This window comes from Priapulus caudatus, unplaced genomic scaffold, assembly GCF_000485595.1.
Source record: "Priapulus caudatus unplaced genomic scaffold, Priapulus_caudatus-5.0.1 Scaffold69, whole genome shotgun sequence".
Lineage (NCBI taxonomy): Eukaryota > Metazoa > Priapulida > Priapulimorpha > Priapulimorphida > Priapulidae > Priapulus > Priapulus caudatus.
The window spans coordinates 93,625-101,841 of NW_014577130.1; the positions used below are offsets into that span (position 1 = coordinate 93,625).

Genomic DNA, 8,217 nt, shown 5'->3' on the forward strand with positions numbered 1-8,217 from the left:
TTCTTTCCCCATTCATGCTCGCTCTCTCTCTCGCTCTCTCTCGCTCTCTCTCTCTCTCTCTCTCGCTCTCTCTCTCTCTCTCTATCGCCCGCTCTTTCCCCATTCATGCTCGCTCTCTCTCTCGCTCTCTCTCGCTCTCTCTCTCTCTCTCTCTCTCTCTCTCTCTCTCTCTCTCTATCGCCCGCTCTCTGTCCAGTCTGTTTATGCGTGCTTCTGTCCCTGTCTCCGCCTCTCTCTCGCACGCCCTCTAGTTAGATAGGTTGCTATATTTTCCACTCACGCTAGCCAACATTGATTCTCTCACCCAAAAAAAAATAAAAAATACGGTTATACTTTTACTCTGCCTCGTTTGCACACTATTTGCCGCAAACTACGAACAATTGCAACCATTTCAGCATCGTGGGAATAGGTGTTGGCGGTGGGTGAGTGGTGGGTGGTGTCAGTTGGTGGGTAGTGTCTGTTGGTAGTTGGTAGTATGGGTGTTGTCAGTGGGTATGGGTGGGTGCTTGATGGCTATGGGTGAATATTGCCAGTGAGTGGATGGGTAGCCTTGTATCTTGTATCTTGTATCTTAGGTCCCTCTCTTGTCTTTCACAAGGCACTCTAATGCAGGTGCGAGAATTCTCTAAAGTAACAGGAAATTATGTCTACTTCCAGTTCTTTAGATATTAATACTTCGAATTGACAATATCTTCCATACATATAATTATTCTACTGCTGGTTTGAGTAAACCAGTGTAGTCCCCTCCCCAGTCTTCACTTTGTTCACTGTCCTTATATCTGTTATAAAACTCACATTTATATAAATGTTCCAAGTTCTCTTTCATATTGTTATTACATAAATTGCATCGGTCATCACCGAAGTTATTTCTAAAATAGCTTTTGAGTTCTATCATGCATGTTTTACATTTAAAAGTAAAACACGTGTCGGTAAATGACATTTCTTTATATATTCCTTTAAATAGCCCATAAGTTTCTGTTGATCATTTTCATTTTCGTTTTTCCTTTGGTTTTCATTTTATTTTCTTGTTATTACGCTTTTTAAAATAGCCTGTTTTACTTGTTTTTTTTCCAGGCTTTCTTTGGTTTTATTCCTAAATCGTAGTTGTCTAAAATTTCCGAAGTTTCGTTTGCCCAATTTTTTTCTTCCTCTTTAGTCTGCTGTATGTTAGCTCTCTCTTTTCATTAATCTATTATTTTCCAAATTAACTATGAATTGCAGAAGCATGAGTTTTTTGTAATTTATCTTGTCAAATATCGGTAGTATACCAAGCTCTATTCGAAGAGCTTCTAGCGGTGTTTTACTGTGTGCTTTTCGAATTTTGCGTAAGCACTCACATATTGGAAGTCTGCGTGTTGGCCATTGAGTTTCTTTCCTGCGTGGAAATGTACGCTGCTAGTGAAGTTGTTGTTGGCATTTTGGGTGTTGGCGGTAGAGATGGTGGTAGTATGTGGATGTGGTGGCTGGGCAGTATTTTGATTTTGGGTGAACATAGCTCTAGAACTATAGCCCTTCACTCTGCCACAGGCCTGTGGCAGAGCGAAGGGCTATATAGTTCTAGAGCTAGGGTGAATAGGATGTTAGTAGGGTGTGGGGTAGTGGGGTAGTGAGTGGGTGTTCACTGTTGGTACTGGGGTTATTGGTATGTTATGGTGGGTTGTGTGGATACGTGTTGTCAGTTCGGAGGGTTGCGTGAGTTAGCAGTGAGTGGATGCTGCTGTTAGATTCAAATATATCTGTTTTGCACGTATATATTTATATATATAATTTATATATATATATTATATATATAACCCCCCGGACCTCCCCGCCAGATCCGCCCCTGTATACAGTCTAGAAAAGTGGTGTTCCCAAGTATTTAACCCTACGGCAAAATTCAAACTTCTTTTAAAATGAAAACATCTTCAATAAACTGCATCTTCTCTGCCTGAATTTTCTAGGAGAACTCTGTGAGCGAAAGTCTACCCTACGCTATCTGGTTTTCGACCTGTAACCCGTTATTTGAACTTTTCTGCCCTTCCCTCCCCTACTACTACTACTGTCCTCCTATACCTCCAAAAACCCAATAATGCATCCACCTGTAGCATATCTGCTACGTCGCTGTCTATTGCTTTACAATAATCACAGTAGCACAAAATTATCATCTCCAGCTACAGTATCAAATAGGAATTAGTTATCAAGCACCTGATATCAGACTGTACAGCGAACACTATACACTATAACACTCCTGACACTATGGATGAATAATGATAATCATATGTTGATGTTGCCATCATCCGACCAGCTGAAAACTACGACATAATCATATTTATATTACAGCCACAGCTACACTGCGAGCTTTTACGCCGATGGAAAATCAATGATACCGAAACGACAGGCAAATATAAATATCCCCATGATGTGCATTAGACCGTAAGAAACCGACTGAGCGAATTCAATTTTGGAACTTACCGAATAATTTCGACAGACCGGATACATACATGTATGCATTTTATGATTTATGTGCAACACCTTTCGAGGCTCTAACTGGTCGACCGACCACATAACCTAGTCTATTCAGGTTGACCACTGACTGACACATGGCTGGATTGGATCAGACTTGACCACTAACAAGATTAGGTCTACCGAGGCTGCTTGATGATTGGATCTGATTAGGCTCCGCATTAGACGAACTGGTCTGATCAAGCTAATAATCGACCGATCATGTGTGATTTAGGTCTACGTGGCCCTTGGCAACGTATGACGACGCTTGATGACTACCTGGGCCTCTGCCTTTAGCTATGGCCTGTGGGTGTGGCTGTGTGGTGTACCCGCTTGTGTGATGCAATGCGGCCCATGATGGCATGAAGCAGGGGTTCATAGTAGTAAGACACATGTTGAAATAAGGACTTATAAGACCCTTTCTGGAGGCCAAAATAAGACTTTTTTACGCGATTTCTGATAGATCACCGACTATTAAAGTACACTAATAATATTTATATACACAATTGCACAGCAGATTTAATTATTCCGTATTATATATACAACAATACTGCAAAAAATAAGGACTATTAAGTACTTTTCTAAGATTTCACTAAAAATAAGTACTACTAAGGGCCCTTATATTATTTTTGGCAAAATAAGTACTTATTAGACTTTGGAAGACCCGCTACGAACCCTGTGAAGGGCTACATAGCTAGAGCTCGGTCACTACTGTGCTGACCAGGGCTGCGAGAGGCTGCGTTTACACTATCGATTTTTGTCAGAAAATCGTCCCGATTTCAAGTGCATTCCAACTTGCCCCCCGACTTGACCCAAGTGCATCCCAAGAAATTCGATTACAACTTACAAGGGTTCGAGTCGGAGTCGGAGTCAAGTCGCCGAGTTGGAGAAATAGAACGTGTTCTATTTTGCACGACTCGGACGATTTGCTGACAAAAATCTATAGTGTAAACGCAGCATAAGGGATGTACGTCCTCAGAGGCTGACACGTGTTCTCATTAAAAATTTAGATCCATTTTAATTCGAGCCAGAAATGGATAACGAAACCACAATGTGCATACCCCTGGGACCCCTATATAATCATTCCTAACCGTGCTAGGCCATTACGAAATATATTATATCGCGTGCATCCAACCTGATACGATAGCTTTCATCCCAGTTAAATGCTTCTGACTACTAACATTAAATGTGTACATCGCAATCCACATCAGACAATAAACACGAAAGACTGGCCTGTTCGACAGTGAGCTATAGATATTTTATAAGTAATTTGATCGAATAAACTGCAAAAAAGAAATCCCACTTTAAAAGACGAGCGTTATTAATACTTATATTATAGCTGCTGCTTCACCTAATCAATGGCAAAGCCCATTCCATCGAGGAATTGAGTTTTACGCTATATCTTTCTTGAAGCACGCAATATAATATACTCAGAGACGTTCAAAATTATCAAAATTGTCATGATGTGTGTACATCCATACATTAGTGGGGAGGGCCATTGCAAGCAATTATTTCTAGAAATACAAATAAATTGTTTGGCAAAATTCGAAAAAAATCACATTTTGTACTTTTGTATGGAACAGAGTGATAAAAAATTGCACTGCCCCAAGTCATAATGTTGATAACATCGACAGGCCCTAATATGCACTACTCAACAAAACAAGGATATCTCCAAAATAGTCAACAGTGAAGGTGGTGCAACATTTTTGTCTCAGGCAACATTGATTTTGTCACAAAACTCCATGTTGCCCTCAGAGTCAGTCAATAATTGTATACTGTGGTCTGTGCTATGAAATTAGTCTATAAAATTTCTTTATCAAAGTCCTGCTTCCTCCTTGATTCCTCCAACTTGCCACTGCGTTTATTTGTCCTTTACTCCACCCGCCTCTATCCTATATGATAACTTCATATATTATAGCATTTACTATGAAATTTTGGGTTCACAGACGAAAAACTGCTGAACAACATTATCTATTCGCCGTTATAATTCAGGTTACCGCGCACGAATTGCCTATATAACAATATATCTACACATACACTATGAAGGAATATAATCACACCACCACCACCACCTTTTAATAGCAAGGAAACGTTTGCTGTTAATTTACTGTGTTATAGCCTATAACAGTAGGAACACGTAATAACTTTTATGCTGAAGTAATCAGTAAAATGTACGCTGACAGGCGAGTCTAAACGTCTCTTCATTTATTAATTTCTCGATTGACTCGCAAGAGGATCGTTTTAAAGCGAAGAAACCCCTCGCGCAACGTCAGCAGTAACGGTATATAAGTGTCATAAAAGTAAGGGAAAACACGAGACCCCTCACCGTCTGGAAATTATGTTCGAAATCCTGGCTTTAATAGCAAGGAAAACCCCTGCGGGCGAAGTCAGCGGACACTCAGCTGATGCTCCTCACTCGCCTTCAAACACATGGCTGCTGTAGATTACTCGTGATCATCCCATGATTTACTTGTGACATGATAGTTTTAATAGCAAGGAAACCCCGCGCACGCGACGTTATTCCAACACTTCCCTGGTGCTCCTCGTTTTAAAGCAAAGAAACCCCCACACAACATTATTCCAACACTCGCCTTCAAACACATGGCTGCTGTAGATTACTTGTGATCATCACACGATTTACTTGTGAAATGATCGTTTTAAAGCAAAGAACCCCCCCCCCACCCCCGCACGACATTATTCCGACACTCACCTGGTGCTCCTCGCACGCCTCGAACACGTGGCAGCTGTAGGTGGCGCCGGACGACGGCCGGTGCAGATAGGCGAAGCAGCAGGCGTCGGCGCTCGAGCGCGAGAAGCGGGAGATGCTCTGCAGCTTGTGCTCGAACAGCTCGCTCTGGCCGTGCTGCAGGCCCTCGTCGACCGACGGCAGCGTCCACGCCTTCACGCTGCTGCCCGTTATCTGCAAGATGGCGCAGCGCGACCCGTCGCCGCGACGCACCGACGCGATCACCCACGGCAGCATCGGCTGCGTGTAGCGCCGGTCCAGCGGCGCCTCGCCATAGTAGGTCACCTTGAACACCGTGTTGAGACTGCCGCCCGGCTGTTCCATCGTCGCATCTCAGTCTCCCGCTGCCGAGGGTAGTTGACGGTGGCGGGCGCGGGGAGGAGCGAGCGACGCCGAGCGGGGGCTTGTTTCGCGCGTTGTCGGGGGTTTTTTTCTCGTTTCGCTCACGCAGCTACATGTCCGTTGTCTTGCAGTGCGTTCACTCTAAAAAAGGAAATGGCATTCAACTAGGGGTTAAACTTAAGTAATCTATAAATTAGGTAATGAGAAAAACATACCATTCTGTCTAATTTTGTAAAAGTTTGCTGTTAAGTTCCACTGATTGAAATCAAAGTAATGTTGTTTATACAATGTTTATTTTAATCGACTATGTTAATTTATCATTTTGCATCACATTTTAGTTCATTACAAACTTCACTGATCAGGCACTATAGGTTGGCAGCAAAACAGTCCAAGAGGTATGAAGGTAGAGGTATGACGTATTGATCATTACTATCAGTGAAATTATCAGCTTCAAATGAGTTATGAACGAAAATTGCCACATGTACTCTACTAGACCTTTGTTTGTTATATTTGTCTGAGGTAAACATCAACAGGCTGTTATCTCGAGCCTTGTGCTAATTTCATCTCCAATACACCATGTCCACTTTTGGCAACAACATCTGATATATATGAGTTTGACTCGTCATACTAGTTCTAGAAGTACTTAGAAAGTTCCAATAGATTGAACCCGGGTATGCTGGCTTGTTCAGTGATCTGGCACGAATTGAAACCGGCAGTCTTTAGTTTCTAGAGCCATCACACCTGGCGGCGTCACCGTTTCTCTCGATATAAACAAACTGTGTTTACCTGTGCGACTGCCGATCTCAGTGATCTGTGCTAATTCATGGCTAATATTACCCCCTCCCCCCAATATGGCACCTAAGATGTCAAGAAGTAGTGCAGTATTTATATTTCAGATGTTATTTAAACGACTGTGATTCAGAATTTTCAACTGTCCAGCCCCTGTCTGGCGCCAAGAATGCCAGATTATGTAGGTTCAACCTATATTGCATCTTGTCTTGAACTTTACCAAATATGATAACCCAAATATTAGTGGTGGTGCCTAGGAAACAACTGCTGTGTCCTTGAAAGGAAGAATGAGTACACAGGCGTACACTGCCACACTACCTGAAGATAATTTAGATCGAAAGACATTTTAATGCGTATTCTGTTAATCGTGGCACAAGATGTTGAGCTAACAGATTGAATTAATTTGCATATGTCACAGTTATGGCACATCTAGGAGGAATAGCATTAAATACAAGCGCTTCTTCTTAAACTGTATCCCAAACATTATACCTCCTATATATTCTTGCACTTCCCTAGCTGCTTCTAAAGCAGTATATAACTTTAATATTAATAGTAACAGTATAACATTAATATCTTTTTCCTCAATCCTTAACACATAACGGCCATCAAAGATATTACGTAGCTTTCGTTTAAAAATTTTTGACTAGTGACGTGCTTTTTACCCAAAGTGTAACCAAAGAGGCTAATATATTGCTTTTCAAGTATACGGGTGCGTCTGTTCCTATTCACAGGAATTTCACAGCATGCCTAACAGTTATACTAATACTATTATTATCACAGACTAGTGGTAGAGCAAGGGACTATTCTATAAGAACCGATGTTCTATAAGAACCGATGTTAGTCGTAAAAACATCCAGCTGCTGTGCAGTAGAAAACCGTACGTACGGCATGTCAGCACGAACACAGGCACTTGGAGCGTTTCAATAAAATATAATGCTAAACAAGAGCCGCAGAGCATCTGGGCTCATCTGAGGTCTGTTGCTACGGTTGTAAATGTAACATTTAAGTAGTGCGTAGTGGCACCTTTGTTAGGCGCAGATATGCAGATACGCAGTTGCGTACACATCATTTCAGCAACCTTCTGCATTCTGCATACCTCCCAAATCCCATTGGTTGATACAAATCGCGTGCCTAAACTGTTTTATGGTGCATTGTGACCCTAACCCTAACCCTATTTTTTATTTTTTATTTGTTGTTATTAAATTGTTGTAAATAAATCATGTAAATGTTTGCGTTAATTGGGAAACAAGTGCCGCAGTGCGACAGGGCTCATCTGGTGGCTGGTGTTCTGCTGATAAATTCATTTGTGCATAGAAAGACGTCTTATACATAAGTCTTCTTTATTCTTGTTTGACTTTCGTAGCCAATTCAAACAAATATATCAGCTACACTTTCGCACCCACCTAATCTCTATGGGCTAATTCTAATAACAATTCAAATACAAGTTAATGAATGACATTGACGTTGACATCAAAAATTTCAACATATGAGCATGAATCTCCAAGTTTAATTAGAGGGGGGGTCCTTCTCTCCCACCTCCCTGCCCACTGCGTCCCACCTCCCTCCCTCCTGCCTCTCACCTCCCTCCCCCTGCCTCCCACTTCACTCCCCTTGCCTCTCACTTCCACCCCCTTACCTCCCATCTCCCTCCCCCTGTCTTCGGCCTCCCTCCCCCTGCCTCCCACCTCCCATCCCCTTGCACACCATCTCGCATGACCTGATTGTACCCCTGCTATGCCACCATCGCGCATGAATCACCTACACTGTGTATACGAACGCATTTTACTGCAATACCAGCACCAGTAGCTCCCAAAATGTAGACAGGCGATGGTACGCGATGAGGGTAAACATTGTCGAGG

The 8,217-nt window shown here is 42.3% G+C and overlaps 1 protein-coding gene and 1 long non-coding RNA gene across 2 annotated transcripts in view; both read right to left on the reverse strand.

The window, feature by feature from the left end:
• LOC106821330 (TBC1 domain family member 1-like) overlaps positions 1 to 5,326 on the reverse strand; it is an 82,178-nt gene extending 76,852 nt beyond the window's left edge. Inside the window, exon 1 of the mRNA XM_014826087.1 lies at positions 5,192 to 5,326. The gene's annotated coding sequence lies outside the window, so the exon portion shown is untranslated. The remainder of the gene's footprint in view (positions 1 to 5,191) is intronic.
• A 342-nt stretch (positions 5,327 to 5,668) lies between these two features.
• Positions 5,669 to 8,217, reverse strand: part of LOC106821343 — a 4,170-nt gene continuing 1,621 nt past the window's right edge. Inside the window, exon 2 of the long non-coding RNA XR_001395721.1 lies at positions 5,669 to 5,710. This is a non-coding gene — a long non-coding RNA (uncharacterized LOC106821343). The remainder of the gene's footprint in view (positions 5,711 to 8,217) is intronic.